The 12397-nt window shown below is 34.8% G+C and overlaps 1 long non-coding RNA gene across 2 annotated transcripts; it reads right to left on the bottom strand.

Moving 5' to 3' along the window:
- Positions 1 to 1159: 1159 nt before the first annotated feature.
- Positions 1160 to 11764, bottom strand: LOC107877848. 2 transcript variants are annotated; one of them, XR_001676586.2, is made up of 3 exons: positions 11615 to 11764; positions 11456 to 11540; positions 1160 to 11375 (listed from the first exon to the last, which is right to left on the bottom strand). It is a non-coding gene; the product is annotated as an uncharacterized LOC107877848 (long non-coding RNA). The 2 variants fall into 2 exon arrangements; XR_007049210.1 differs by having other exon boundaries at positions 1160 to 11540; positions 11615 to 11760.
- Positions 11765 to 12397: the final 633 nt, after the last annotated feature.

Below are 12397 nucleotides of genomic sequence, written 5' to 3'. Positions count from 1 at the left end.
AATAGGACATGAAGTCCAAATACCCATTCTTGTTCCCCATTCCAGATAATCGTGCTTAAGGTATGTGTTTATCTTGGCACTTTTATTTTCTAACTTATTAATGGAAATTGGGATTTCCTTGACATCCTTTTTATCTATCTTTGTTTAAGGTAAGTGTGGTTGTATTCCGTGTTGTCTTTGATTAAGGTAAGTGTGGTTGTATTCCGTGTTAACTCATGCTAAGGGATGCCTTGTCTCATCATTCGAGGATTAATGATCCTAAGAGGGGGAGAATGAAACACCTCGGATTCGGTCCTTGAAAAATTTCTAAGTTTTCAAACTCACTGCCCAGACTATAACTCTCTCTATGAGTCGTAACGTGTCATTTCGAGTCTTAAGGACCCAATTGTATCCAGATCAATGTGCTGACTATTGGTTTATCCCTTTTTGGCTTCGAGGGTTGGAAAAACATTGATTTTCGACTAATTAAGTTATTTCAAAACCTTAAAGAAAAATTTGAAACAATTTAAGACATTACAGAGTCGTCACTTGATTTTTTAAGGAAATATCAAGAAAAACCAAAAGTATTTAAAGACTTAGAAATAGAAACAAATACTTAAAATCAGAGAAAAAGGGTAAGGATCCAAGTTGACACCTTGAGAAGGTTTTTAAGACATTCAAAAGCGTTCGTTAAAAACGATTGACCAAAAAAATATTTGACTAATTTATAAGGACATGACAATTTTTTTTATTATTATTTTTTTAAAAAAAAAAATGCGGCTAACCTTTTCATGTTTGCAAACATGACATTCATTTTATTCAAGGGAAATGTTGTTTATTTAGATAGAGGAAAAAGTCTCTCAAAAGGAAAGGTTAACTTAAGCCCAATTCTTTCATTAATTTGAAAAAATTAATTATTTCAATAAAAGAAAAAAAAATTATGAAATTTTGACCAATTATAAAAAGGTTTCAGTTTTTCATAAGGGAAATCTATTTTTTTATGTTTAAGAAAATCCTCTTTAACTTAAACTAAGTTAACCCGTTGATGAAATAAAATGTCATTTTGATTTCTAACAGGCTTCATCCTAAAGAAACCACAAAGAGCATGATTTTATTAATTCAAGAATTTAGACTACATGATGAATTACGAAGAAAGAAAAATATAAAGATAAAATACCACTGACAATTCAAAAGGGAATTTAATTCGATACAACTAAATTTGAGAGTTCATTACAAACAAGTAATCAAATATGAATTTTAGTATAAAGTATAAATAAATACTTACTCTTCTGAAAGTAATTGCACTGTCCCACTTTTTTAATTAGTTTACTCTCTCTCCCTCTTAATATACATAACATAGCCGACATATACATCGCATTCTGTGTATATGTTGGAATTTTTGTAATATATTTTGGGAGTTGAAATTTTTTGTAATATTGAAAACATAAGTTGCGTATTTGTTTAATTTTTAGTATAAATAAACTAAAGAAGAGAAGTTAAGTTTTCGACCTCAGATAGGTCCATTAGCATTTGCCCAGATTTTTGGGCCCATTTTTGTGGATTTTCAGCCTTTTCAGCTGTGTATATCAATTGTATACTGATTGTATACCGGTCCTCTTTTTGCTGCATTTTTAGTATATTTCAGCGTATATCAGTACCTTTCTTCTTTGTATTTTCCATATATTTGCAGCAATACCTGTATTATTGCTCTCCCGATCCACATATCACTTGTATACTACTGTATACTTAATGTATACCAGTGTATACCTGCGTTATTCTCCTTCTAATCAGTCCACTTCGGACTAATTTAAGCTTGACTTGAGAGAGAGAGGGTTCAACTCCAAAAACGCAGGAGGGAGAGTCCCATGGACTCGGGTGGTTCATGCATTGCAAAGAAGAGATAAAGGTTAGTGTGTGATGCAACAGAGATCTAACATTGTATGAATAATATAACAAAGAACACATTCAATTAATTGATTTTGACATTCTGTCCAAAATTCCTCTTTGAAGTGTATTCTCATCTAAGAAGATCAATTCTAGCAGGCACATAGATTACAGAAACCCGACCAAAATAAAACATGATTTCGAATTGAAGCCACAATACAATACTATGACTAGGAATAATTAACTAATGCTACTTTTCACATGAAAAAAAAAAAGTAACAAACTTTAGCTGTCTAAAGAATGTCAATTCTCTGGTTCATCTAATGCTATATCTGAGGTCATTAAAAACAATCTTTTTATAACTGTCGCATGGTGGTTTCGAAGTCAAATAAATAATCATACCTTTATATTTGACTGTCGCCAATTGTAAAAGTTAACAGGCTAACCTTTACATATCAATTTAGATTCGAACTGTAGCCGGCTCGATCCATTTTTAAAGCACGTAATGAGAAAATATATTTAGTCACTGCTCACTAATCCACACTAATAGTTGACTTAAAACATTTACTTTCCTGATTTAAAATTATGCGAACGTATATGGCTGCACCAGCTTTAGGGAGGTAACATACAACAAATCAAATTAGAAGGAGCATGACTTATGCTATAATATTTGGGAAGTCACAGAGAATTCTAATGCTAAAACATCAGGTCTTATGCACTTGGTTTGAACCTAGATAGGGGATTAAGCTTCAGAAAATATTTTTAGCAGAGAGGAGCAGCCAACAGTTGACAAAACTTCAAAAACCAACAAGTAAATCATCATTCCATTCCTAGCGATGCAATTGAAACAGCTCGACTAATTTCATTTGACTAAAGTTTGAATATTCTGACGAGAAAGACACCATAAAGACTAGGCATTGGTTCAAGTGTCATAGATGCAAAACCCACTAATAGAGGAATGAATCAACTTGAAACAACAACCAGACAAAGAACTAAAACCACGATGAACTAATCTAGGACTAAAATCGGCAAGTACAAGTTCAAAAGAAGATGTATGGAGATAAGCGAAAAATGAGAACTCAAAGTTGGAAATATTACATTTAAATGGTGCGATGAATATTTTTCAACAACATCACATATAACATCCTGAACTCAGAAGAAAGCTAAACAAAAATTCATTTAAACTGAACATTAATTGAACCAAACAACATCCAGAGAAGGAAATCGTACAGCTAACAAATAATGTTAAAGCAGATCTTTTATGAAAGAAAAACTAGATAACAAAATAAAAAATAACAAGAACATCAGTCACAAAGCCAATGGCCTTCAAGGCACTGCAACAGATAGTCCCAGCATCACTTTTAACGAAAATTGCTACTAGAAAAAAGAAAAAGAATACGAAAAGCCAACATATTAATGAAAGAGTTATGTTACCTTTTTTAGGGCAGCAAACCGGACTATGAGACATCGTCGGAATCACCATCGAAAAACAAACTCGATTCCTTAGTTTAGAATTTTGAGCTCACCACCGGAAAACAAAATCGATTCCATATCTTAGAATTTCAAGCTCAAATGAGTCTTATCAAATTCCTTAGCACCGAAATCTTTGGTCTTAGCAAAATCCCACGCTTTTCGGGGTTCTCGACTATCTGACCTCTCCCCTTTAACAATGGAAATGAAGGAGTATTTATAGGGATTTTTGGAATGTAAAAATTGAGAACGATTGATGTGGGAACAAGGAATTATGAGGGTAATTTGGGAATTTACTGAGGGATTTGAATTTGAGATAAGAGGATAAGGTAGATAAGCTGGAATTATACAGAATCGTACAATTTTGAAATTCAAATGGGATGTTTTGGGGTTTGCTGATGTCGGATTTGCTGACTGAAATCGGGTCAGGGGCGAGCCGAGTTTCTTTTGGTACGCAGTTGTTGTTTTCTGTCGGAGTCGTTGGGTTAAAATCGGGTTGCTGTTGAGTTGTTGTCCTCCAAATTGTTGTTGATGTCCGATGTCAGTTTTGCCGTTGAAATTATTGTTGTGCGTTGTATGATAACTGTTGCTTCTTGCTGGTCGGTTTTTGTTAGTTGATTCGTTGTTTTTTTGTTGTTTATCCGGTCAGGGGAAGGGATAAGGGGAGTTGGGCTGGAGCGGGTCAAGGGAAAGGCTGGGTTGGGCCACTAATGTTGAAATGGGCTGGTGGTCATTTGGGTTAAGAGGGTTTTGGATTTATTTTTGAAAATAACCTCAATTAGATTAGAAATAACCTAACTGGGTTGAATCTTTAGTCAATTTTATTTATAATTTAGTCATATACGACTTTATATATGCGAATACGAAACTATATAATTGTTACTTAAAATGGCGAAATTACCTAAATATATACTTTGAAAAGCTTTTATCAGGATAAAATAAATGTTGTAATCTTATTTAAAATTTTAAGAAACTCAGGATTAAAGTTAGTCGTGGAGGGTAAAAATTAGGTGTCAACAACTGTCCCCTCCCTTTGGGTTGGGTGGATGCAAGTAGCCCTAGGCAAAGGGAGTTTGATGTTCCTAATTTTCGTCCGATCACAAATTCGTTTCTGAAAGAGGTTGGTTTTCACACAAGTTTTGTGGAGTTATGGCTGAACCTCGGTATCAGTTTTCCTATATATCTCAGGTTATATGAGAAATGAGGCCACTTGTAGTTCATAAAGCTTGATTTTAAAGCACGATTTTCAAGAAATTCACAAGCTATCCTAGTTTCTAAATTTTGGTGAAATTGGAAAGCGGGGAAATAAGAGGACTGGGGGGAGGTTGGAATGTAGTAGAGCTTTCAACATAGAGCCCAACATATATATCGCTGCGACTTAGGAAATCAAACTGCTACAGTTTGACTCAATCGGTAGAAAAGATAGTCCTTTATTTTAGACAATCTTTGGCTCGAGATGAGTGACAAGTTAATTGAGTTGCGAAAAATAGGCTTGTAACCTCTTAACCATTAATGTGGGATCCTTCACATCCATAGGTAAGAGCTTATATAGACATAATTTCCAAAACTCTTACTATATTGTCACTTGAATTTGAAGGAAAGAAGGGTTACCCTTGGTATGAGTTTAGAAATATCCCGAGACTGAAGATAAAACTAAAATATCTCAAAGTACCCACATGCCTTCTATCAGGAGTATGATTTGATGGTAGTGGCGATTATCCATTAGCTCGCATCCAAAGAGTTTAACGTTCCTCTCTAGACTATGTCCATTTGCTGCTAAGAAAAAGTTCCACATTGTGCTGCGTCCCTTTTTAGAGTCGTCCACACCTGTGATTTTGACTTAAGATTTTTATCCTCTCGGATGCTCACAACAATATTGATGAATAGTGATTTACCACTCATTGGCACTCATCATTCGTGCACATTACCTTATTTTGAATGAATAAATGAGACATAAGTGTGATTAAATACATTACTATCCATACTTTGCAGGAATAGAGTTGAGGAGATATAAGGATGTGGATTAGAGCTTAAAACGATCAAAAAGGGAACAAGAAAGTGTTGCTAAAGACCTGGAACAGAAGGGCCTCAGTTACGGCGATAATGGTCTAGCGACCACGATTGCAGCAGCCGAGCAGAAGTCTAACAACCGCGGTCATGAAAGATAACCACGGTTGCATAGACGTGATAGCGGCTATACCCACGCGATCACGGCTTAGCGTAAGATAGCAACCCAAGAGAAAAACTGGAAATGCACGTGGCTGACCCCAATTTTGACAAAAAAACTCAAACCCTAGCATCATAAGATATTCCATCTTCCCCAATTTTAGGTTTAGCTCTTGAGTGCAGAGCCTTCATACTTGGAGAAGAAATTATTATATAAATTTAAGGTGAAGAATACATTGGAGACTTTCTAAGTGAAGGATTAGGTCACTTCCATTGTTGATTTGTGGAGAGACAAGTTTGAAGTAACATTCACTTAATCTTCATAAAGTCATTTCAATGGAGATTTTGGATATATCTATGCTTATTTATATTATGTGTAGCTAGATCCCCCTCTTGGGGTTATGTGTGAATAGGGGCTAATAGTGTGTATGGTTTGTTATTGTTAGATTCTATTTGATAGTACATTTTGATAGGTTTTACCATTGCTATGCTAACTTGGTTGGAATTTGTGGGTGAAAGCCTCAAATACCCACATGGGTTTGATGGGTGAAATCTCCAAACTCTAGAAAACTTAAGGCCATCTTGGAAAGAAGGGTTTTGGGTGAATTTTGGGAATCCATATCATCCTTGAAAGAGGAATGTGGAGACCAAAGAAATGGTAGACAATTATGTGTAGTCATCTAATCTATTACTATGTTAGACATAAGGGTGGTTATGAAGTTGACTATACCATGGGTATTATCCTAGAAATAAGGATGGCCAGATTGAGGTTGTGGTTACCAATTGTTAAACACACCCATTAGGTATTCAAAAGAATCAACAGGTGAAAGTTTAGTGTTTTGTTGAAAGACTAACATCAAAACCTATAACCAAACCTACCCGTACTTAATCTACTAATAATAAAGTTAGCTATTAACATACGCATGTCACTCCGTTAGTAATGCATAATCCCAAGATCCATGAATAATTATTAAAACTCTAATTATTCATATCCCGAAATTATACTAGAAAAATTCAAAAGGAAACATTAGCTAAAAAAAGTGACAATGGGTAAAGCAACAGATGAATAAAGAAAGTACAAAATATTGGGCTACTAAGAATTTTGGCAAATCAGAGAAAGACAAAACAACAAAGAAATCTATGGACAAAGTGAGCAAACAGGATGAACTTGATGAGGAGGAGGTGGAGTTCAATGATAATACAACAAGATAACAAAGTCTAAAAGGAAATAATAAGGGGGATATGCAGTGAGCCATTTTGAAACTTGAGGGTATCAAAGATGTATGGATGTGATGGAGGACATTTTTCCTTTAGCAATTCAAGTTGAAAAACAGATTACCTCCAGTAACAAAGATAATGTAGTGTTGGATGAAGATGATTTGAAGGATACGATTGACAAAGTGGGGCTTGAAGGGAATCTATCTCCTAAGCAGATAGATAAGTTGAAAACAAATCGGGGTATGTAAAAGGAAAAACACAAAGGAGTTAAAGAAAGTTCAATGCAGACAAGGAGTTCACAAAACAATTAGTCAAAATGAATGCTCTTATATGGAACATTAGATCAGTCAACACTCAGAAGGCCTTTACAAGACTGATCACATTACATAAAAGATATTAGTTTGCATTTATAGGGCTAATGGAACCTTTCTAAGATAGCAAAGATATTGAAGAGTATAGGAGAATGTTAGGAATATAGCACTCAATTTCTAATACTTTAGGAAAAATATGGGCATTCTTAGAGCTGATATTGTCTGTAAAGTTTTAAGAGATGAAGAATAGCAACTCATAGTTAAATTAGAGAATCAATAAGTAGGGGTGATAGTTATAGTATCACTTATTTATGCTAAATGTATCCAAGGTGAGAGATTGTTATTATGGGAATCACTTGAAGAACTGGCTCAAGGAATTCAAGATCCCTGGTTGGTAGGTGGGGACTTCAATGTCATAACTAGTTACGAAGAGAAATTGGGAGAATTACCAGTGACTATAGTAGAAACTGCAGATTTCAAGCATTAAACATGTGTAATATAGACGAACCGGGGTTCAAGGAGAGCAAGTACATTTGGTGGAATGGAAGAACAGATGAAAATTGTATTTTTAAAAGGATGGAAAGAGTTTTGGTTAATGAGAATTTACATGATTTATTTCCAGTACTGGAAGTTGAACATCTATTTAGAAGTGTTTTGATCACACTCCTTTAAAAATCAACTTCAGTACTATGAAGGATAACATCTCCAAATCTTTCAGGCTCTTAAACATGTGGCTAAAGGAGAATTCTTGTCTGAAGATAATACAAGAAAACTGGAAGACTGATGTGATGGGTAATCCTTTTATTATGTTTTACCATAAGATGAAAGGGTAAAGTTTGCTTTAACTAAATGGATGAAGGAGTGCTTTAGTAATTCTTTCAAGAGATTGCTACTCCGAAGAAAGTGATTAAAGTTATGGAGAAGCAATTTGAGGAGAATCCTTCAGGTCCAAATAGAGATTTATTTTCAAAGCTCAGACTCAGCTCAATTTACAGCTTGGTAGGGAAGAAGAATTTTAGAATTAGAAAGTTGGATTAGCGTGGTTTAAGGATGGTGAAATAAACAACAAATTCTTTCACACAGTGGTAAAAGGCATAAGAAACAGGCTCAAGCTGAAAAGAATACAGAATGATGAGGGGGAATGGCTGGAAGATCTAAATCAGATTGCAGAAGCTGCTACTCAGTTCTTCCAAAAGCAATTCTCTAAAGAGAAAGAGACTACTTATTTTGAAATATTGGAGGAATTACCAATAATACTTAATGACAATCGAAATGAAGACCTTAACAAAGTACCAGAGATGCACAAAGTGAAAGAGATTGTATTGGGGCTGAATAGAAATAGTACAACAGACCCAGATGGTATGACTGGAGCATTCTTTCAGGATATTTGAGATATTATTAAGGAAGATGTGCATAAAATGGTGGTTGCTTTCTTTTGTAGGAATGAACTACAAAATTTGTGACTCATACAAACTTGGTACTTCTGCCCAAAAAGTTAGTAATAAGTAATTTCTATGACATGAGACCCATTTCATTGAGTAATTTTGTGAATGAGATTTTTTCCAGAATAAGTCATGAAAGGATCAAGAAGGTGTTGCCTGAAATTATTTCTAAAGAACAATCAGGATTTATTCAAGGGAGGAATATTGCAGAAAATATTCTGGTGGTACAAGAGATCATAACTGATATTAGGAAAAGAGGTAAAATTCCTAACATGGTAATTAAGATGGACATGATAAAAGATTATGATACAGTGGATTGGTTGTTTCTTTCTAAAGTATTGAGGAAAGTTGGGTTTAAGAATTAATAATTGATATGGTGTACAGATTAGTAGAAAATAATTGGAACTCAATACTACTGAATGGACAACCTAAAGGGTTTTTTAGGTTAACTAGAGGCTTAAATCAAGGTGATCCTTTATCACTTACACTCTTTATATTAGCAGCTGAGGTGGTTTCTAGAGCTTTAAAATCCCTAATGTGTACTAAGAGTTTTAAATCTTTTGGGATGCCAAATGGAAGTCCAAAGGTGAATTACTTTTCCTTTGTTGATGATATAATCATTCTTTGCAAAGTTGACCTGAATACTCTGAAGAAAGTAATTGATACTTTAGATAAGTATTAAGATCAATAAAGAGAAGAGTACAACTTATTTGCATAAAGGAGTGTCACAGGGGAGTGTGGAAAGGGCGGAGGTTGTTACAGGGATAAATAAAAAGAAATTTCCCTTTACTTATCTAGAGTATCCTATATTTCATATAAGGAAGAAGAAAGATTTCTATGAACCTATTATGCATAAGGTTAGCAATAAACTACAAGGATGGAAAGGAAAATTATTGTCATATGGGGGAAGAGCAGCTTTCATTAAGCATGTCCTACAATCTATCTCCATTCACTGTCTCTCAGTAATGAATTCTTCTGATAATGTTTTGAGCTTAATTCAGAGGATGTTTGCTCAATTTTTCTGGAGAAATCATATTAGTGGAAGAAGTAGACATTGGGTAAGGGGCATTTCTTTATGCTTTCCAGAAACAGAAGGAGGTTTGGGGTTTAGAAGGGTACAAGATGTATCTATGGCTTTGTTTTACAAGCTGTAGTGGAAATTTCAAACTAAAGACTCTATTTGGAGTAGGTTTATGCATAAAAAATACTGCATAAAATAGCATCCTAATGAAATAGTGTGGAAAACAGGTTTTGGATCTTCGGTATGGAAGAAAATTCTGCAGGCTAGGGATTTAGTGGAGCACCAAATTCTATGGAAGATCAGACGTGGACAATCTAGTATATGGTTTGATAACTGGACTGATAATGGTGACTTATATATATATATATATGCAGAACAATAGGTATTTGGATGGTAGACTACAAGTGGTCAAGGATTTAATCAGAGAAGACCAATGGAATGAGCAGGTACTAATGAAGATACTACATCAGGAAGTTGTCAATTATATCCTAACTAATATGAGGCCTACAATTGTTGAAGGAGTAAGATATATTCCTATTTGGATGTTGGAAACTACTGGAAAATTCATAGTTAAGTCAGCATGGGAGTATATTCGACAGAGGCAAGAAAAGAACTTAATGTATAAAACTATATGGGTTAAGGGATTACCTTTCAAAATGGTATTTCTAATGTGGAGAATATGAAAGGGAAAGGTGCTAGTAGATTCTATTATGAGAAGACGGGGAATTGAAGGACCAACTAAATATTGGTGTTGTATTTATCTTGATCAAGAAACTATTGCTCATGTGTTTCTCAGATCACCTTTAGCTAACAGGACTTGGTCCTATTTTGCTTCATGTACAGGTATTCTATTAGAGGGATTAAAACTCAAAGAAACTATTCTTACATGGTGGAATGAGGAAGTCAAAGGGAGAATCAAGCCTTATTTTCAGTCTTTACCAAGCATGATCAGCAGGGAAATTCAAAAAAAAGGAATAGCTTAAAGCGTGATGGTAAAAACTTATCTTTCCACAAAGTAATATTTAATATTACAAGAAATGTGGGATTTTTACTTAAGGTAAGAAATCCAAGACAAGTCTTTCCCAGTAGATAGCTAGATATGCTAAAGGAGCTAGAAGGGAGAAAAAACAAAAATGAAGATTAATAAAGTGTTGTGAAAGTTTCCAGAGAAGGGTTGGGTTATATACAATATAAATGAGGCATCCAAAAGCAGCCTAGGGTTCAGTTCATATGCCTTTTATGTAAGGGATGAGAAACGAGACTTAGTTTATGCAGAAGGAGCTAAGATGGGAGATACAACAAATGTTGAAGCTGAGGATAATGCTAATCTACAAGCAGCTATTCATGCAGATCAAACACATAAAGGGAAAGTGATCATTCAAACTAAATCATTACTGATGCAAAAAATTCTAATAAAAGAATGGACTTGTCCTTGGTATGTAATAGACTATGTTGAGAAAATATGAAAACTCGTGAATAGTAAGCAAGTACAGTATCAACACATTCTGAAGAAGGCAATCAGTTGGTTGATCATCTAACTAACTTAGCCATAGACAGAGTGGATTTGCCATTTCAAATTTTCAACAATTAGAGGTAATGGGTAGGAAAATATTAAATAGTGACAAATTATAATGTCCTTACATAAGGATGCGAGTAACAAGAGAATAAATAGGCTACAGTGTTCAGAGATACACAACCATATATTTAAAATAAGGAAACTAACAAAAAGAGGAAAGATGTTTTCTAGCCTAATCTATGTAAGCCTTCAAAAAGGACTCGCAGCAAAAGGGGAGGGTCAGGTAAGATTGCAGCTGAAACACCTAGATAGAATACTACAAATTACATGCGGGTCCAAGCATACCATTATCTCTATCCCAGCAGCAACTACAATGAAGATTAGTATAATTCGGGTAAAGAAGCATGAAAATTGAAAAGAAAGATAAAGGATGGGAGGAATAGCTTACTCAGATCTGAAGTTTCATCCAGGAACTCGAGACCCTCTAACTAGCAAAAAAATAAGAGCTGCATCCCATCCACCAGAGAGCACACCTGGAAGAAGTGAAACAGTTTATTAATAGAAGAAGAGAACAAACTAAAACCATACCAGAAGAGAAGCCACCAACTTTTGAGAGTTGATAAATACAGCAGCAACTTCAGTCCATGGTACTTGATTGATAACCCATAGAAGATACATGATGAATTCCAAGTTACACATAGTGAAAGACAATACATCTTAGTTGAAGAAGTAGGATATGCTGTGGTGAAGAGTGAAGAAGAAATTAGGAAACCCTTAGATGGTTTTATATGTAATAGCAATCGGGATTGGGCTGGGTATATTTCAGAATGGGTTGGGCCTTCTCGGTTGTTTTAAATAATGATGGGTTGGTCCATCTAATGTAAAGACACTTTTCGTTGTGGGTTATTAATAAAATTCCAAAATTAAACCAAAAAAGAGTCCAATAGCATTGACCCAAGGCCACTAGCTATTTTGGATCGGTTGGATACAGCAGGGAAAAATCTAGAATACATGCATCAAGAGGCATTAAGAAGGAAAAGTGTAAAAATGAAGGAAATGAGCAAAAAAAAAAAAGCTTAAAAGTACCACTACTTTGCCCATTCTCCAAGAGGAGGTTAATCAAGAAGAGAAATCAAGCTACGATAATGAGATTGGTTTAGAAGGCCCCTCGGTAACTTTCCAATCTACCGAGTCATATGAGGAAAAAGAATCCCATTTAAAGAAAATGCTACTAGAGTCAAGAGAAGAATTAAGACAAATCTTTTATGATGACTCTAGTTCATTTTAGGGTGAAGATACTTCGGAGGAGGCTAATCCAGAGTTAGGGGTTAGGCTCGTTCAAACCACTTTTCAACATTATGCATAGCGGATGTGATGAAGATCTATCCCT

The sequence above is a fragment of the Capsicum annuum genome, unplaced genomic scaffold (assembly GCF_002878395.1).
Source record: "Capsicum annuum cultivar UCD-10X-F1 unplaced genomic scaffold, UCD10Xv1.1 ctg1985, whole genome shotgun sequence".
Taxonomy (NCBI): Eukaryota; Viridiplantae; Streptophyta; class Magnoliopsida; order Solanales; family Solanaceae; genus Capsicum; species Capsicum annuum.
This window is presented reverse-complemented; position numbering and strand designations above follow the sequence as displayed.